This window comes from Chelonia mydas, chromosome 17 (genome assembly GCF_015237465.2).
Source record: "Chelonia mydas isolate rCheMyd1 chromosome 17, rCheMyd1.pri.v2, whole genome shotgun sequence".
Classification (NCBI taxonomy): Eukaryota; Metazoa; Chordata; order Testudines; family Cheloniidae; genus Chelonia; species Chelonia mydas.
The window spans coordinates 21,705,347-21,709,607 of record NC_051257.2 but is presented as its reverse complement, the minus strand read 5'-3'; positions in this window follow the sequence as shown (position 1 = coordinate 21,709,607).

The window sequence follows — 4,261 nt, the reverse complement described above, 5'->3', positions numbered from 1 at the left end:
TAACACAACTATAGGGGAATGTGCGCTTGTGAGCATTGGCTCTGCTGCCCATTTCTCCCCAGCCTCATTCCCTCCTAACTGTCCCTGTCTCTGCCTCATCCCTGGCTCCTCATCCCAGCCCCCTGTTCCTCACCTAGCCAGTCCAAAGCACCACTCCTCCGGTTTCTCATCCCAGGCTCAATGTCTTGGCCCAGTCAGTCCCAGTTCCCCCCTGACAGTTCTTCATCCAGTCCATCTCTCTTCCTCAGCCTGGCCTCCACTCTCCCCCTCCTCCCCTCATTTCCCATCCGCCTAGCTCCCCCAATCTCCCGCCACAGGCGCCTTGCCCAATCTCAGTGTCCGTGCCCTCTGGCTTCTTGCCCCCATCTCTGTACCCAGCTAGTCCCAGTTCACCACCCACGTCCTGCCTCCTTATCAGATCTGTATCGCCCCTACCACACTGGTTCCCAATACCACCCCAGCTCCTCATCTGATCTGTCACCCTGTGACAATCAAGGTCCAGACACCTCAAGGTGATAACGGGGGGTTCTGAACCCTCCCCATAAGTATTGCATTAGGGTTGCCACCCATCTGGGTTTCACCTGGACAGTCCAGGTTTTGGCTTGTGTTGCCGGGTGCCATTTGACAAGCCCTGATGTCTGTTTTTTTTATTGGGCGGGGGAAGAGGCAGAGAAGGGGCAGAGCCTTGGTGGAAGAGGTGGAACGGGGTGGGGCCTTGTGGGAAGAGGCAGAGCAGGAGGCAGGGCCTTGACAGTCTGGTTAGCAGTCATAGAAAGGTGGCAACTAGGGCTGTCAAGCAATTAAAATAATTAATTGTGATTAATTGTGCTGTTAAACAATAATAGAATACCATTTATTTAAATAAAAGAAAAGGAGTACTTGTGGCACCTTAGAGACTAACAAATTTATCTGAGCATAAGCTTTCGCTCAAATAAATTTGTTAGTCTCTAAGGTGCCATAAGTACTCTTTCTTTTGCGAATACAGACTAACACGGCTGCTACTCTGAAACCATTTATTTAAATATTTTTGGATGTTTTCCACATATATTGATTTTCAGTTACAACACAGAATACAAAGTGTACACTGCTCACTGTATATTTATTTTTTATTACAAATATTTGCACTGGAAAAAAGAAACAAAAGAAATAGTATTTCAGTTCACTTAACACAAGTACTGTGGTGCAATCTCTTTATCATGAAAGTTGAACTTACAAATGTAGAATTATGTACAAAAAATAACTGGACTCAAACATAAAACAATGTAAAACTTTAGAGCCTAGAAAGTCCACTCAGTCCTACTTCTTGTTCAGTCAATCTCTCAGAAAAACAAGTTTGTTTACATCTGCAGGAGATAATGCTGGTCACTTCTTGTTTACAATGTCACCTGAAAGTGAGAGCAGGCATTCGCTTGGCACTGTTGTATCTGATGTCACAAGATATTTACATGCCAAATGCACTAAAGATTCATATGTCCGTTCATGCTTCGCCCACCATTGCAGGGGACATGCGTCCATACTGATGATGGGTTCTGCTTGATAATGATCCAAAGCAGTGCAGACTGACGCATGTTCATTGTCATCACCTGAGTCAGATGCCACCAGCAGAAGGCTGATTTTCTTTTTTGGTGGTTTGGGTTCTGTAGTTTCCGCATTGGAGAATTGCTCTTTTAAGACTTCTGAAAGCATGTTCCACACCTTGTCTCTCTCAGATTTTGGACTGCACTTCAGTTTCTTAAATCTTGGGTCAAGTGCTGTAGCTATCTTTAGAAAGCGCACATTGGTACCTTTCATAATGACAGGTTTCAGAGTAACAGCCGTGTTAGTCTGTGTCTGTGTATATAATGTCTTCTGTGATTTCCACAGTATGCATCCGATGAAGTGAGCTGTAGCTCACGAAAGCTCATGCTCAAATAAATTGGTTAGTCTCTAAGGTGCCACAAGTCCTCCTTTTCTTATTGGTACCTTTGTGCTTTGTCACACAGTGACAAATCTGCAGTGAAAGTGTTCTTAAAATGAACAACATGTGCTGGGTTGTCATCCGAGACTGCCATAACATGAAATATACGGCAGAATGTGGGTAAAACACAGAGCCGGAGACATACAATTCTCCCCTAAGGAGTTCAGTCACAAATTTAATTATCACATTTTTTTTAATGAGCATCATCAGCATGGAAGTGTGTCCTCTGGAATGTTGGCTGAAGAATAAAGGGGCTGTTTAGCATATCTGGCATGTAAATATCTTGCAATGCTGGCTACAAAAGTGCCATGCTAATGCCTGTTCTCACTTTCAGGTGACATTGTAAATAAGAAGCGGGCAGCATTATCTCCCGTAAATGTAAACAAACTCGTTTGTCTTAGCGGTTGGCTGAAAAAGAAGTAGGACTAAGTGGACTTGTTTTACATTGTTTTGTTTTTGAGAGCAGTTATGTAACAAAAAGAAATCTACCTTTGTAAGTTGCACTTTCATGATAAAGAGATTGCACTACAGTACTTGTATGAGGAGAATTGAAAGATACTATTTCTTTTGTTTACCTTTTTACAGTGCAAATATTTGCAATAAAAATAATAATGTAAAGTGAGCACTGTGCACTTTGTATTCTGTGCTGTAATTGAAATCAATACATTTGAAAATGTAAAAAAAAAAATCTAAAAATATTTAATACATTTCAATTGGTATTCTGTTATTGTTTAGCAGTATGATTGAAACTGCGATTAATTGGGATTAATATTTTAAATCACAATTTTGTTGCATTAATCGCGTGAGTTAAGGGCGATTAATTGACAGCCCTAGTGACAACCCTAAATTGAATCCACTGCTTGTAGACAATGTTATTGTGTATAAAAATATTTAACGTCTTTTATGTAAAGCTTGTAATGTCCTGATGTTGCCGGGCATTAGGAGATCCGTACCCAGGTTATAGTAATGGATATGTGCATGAGTAGAACGCTGTAATTGTAACTGGAGAACAACTACAGAATCACCTCCCAGCCGTGTGGTGATGCAATCAGACAGGGAAGGCACTGTCCAGGCCATGAAACTGGCTCGAAGCACCTAGCATTGTCCAGCCAGGAAGAGACAAAGGAGGATCATCACAGCTTGCAACTGCAAAGTAAACCCCTGTCTTGGAACCCCCTGCTCTGTGTAACCAGGAATGACCAGAGAGTAAAAAAAAAGGGAAAAAACAAAAAACCCTGCAAACCCTGTTAAAAGAGAAGGGATTAGAAGAGCAGGCTTTCCAGAAACTCAGGGCCAGCATCTAAGCGGGGTGCTGTCCGTGGAGCCCCGTTAGGATAGGGGGCATGCTGGGAAGCTGTTCAGAGGCCGGAGTAACTTGGAGCAGAAAAGGGAGTTTAGCTAATGTAGCAGTGTAAAGCCCAAGATTGCGCTTTATGTGTATTTCATGTTTTACAAAGAGATCTGATTGTGAAAGGAGTGGAGAGTGGGCTTTCAGAGTAATAAATCTAAGTAAACTCACACAGAGAATTGTAGAAATAACTTAATTGAAATGAATTTTATAATTACAGCACTCTAAAAATCTTCATTCAGGAAACCCTCTAGGAAAAACACATGTAGTTGGAAGTGTTTTAAACCTTTGTTAGAGAGACAAGGTGGAGGAGGTAATATCTTTTATTGGACCAGCTTCTGTTGGTGAGAGAGACAAGCTTTCAAGCCACATAGCCAGAAGGGTACCCAGAAGTCACCTACTACAAGACAGGCCCAACAAAGAAAGTAACAGAACATCACTAGCTGTCACCTACAGTCCCCAACTAAAAGCTCTCCAGTGCATCATCAAGGATCTACAACCTATCCTGAAGGACAACCCATCACTCTCACAGATCTTGGGAGACAGGCCAGTCCTTGCTTACAGACAGCCCCCCAACCTGAAGCAAACACACACTAGCAACTACACACCACACAACAAAAACACCAACCGAGGAACCAAATCCTGCAACAAACCCCGGTGCCAACTCTGTCCGCATATCTATTCAAGGGACCTAATCACATCAGCCACACCATCCGGGGCTCATTCACTGGCACATCTACCAATGTGATCTATGCCAACATGTGCCAGTAATGCCTCTCTGCCATGTACATTGGCCAAACCGGACAGTCTCTACGCAAAAGAATAAATGGACACGGATCTGACATCAGGAATTATAACATTCAAAAACCAGTAGGAAAACACTTCAATCGCTCTGGTCACTCAATAACAGACCTAAAAGTGGCAATTCTTCAACAAAAAAACTTCAAAACCAGACT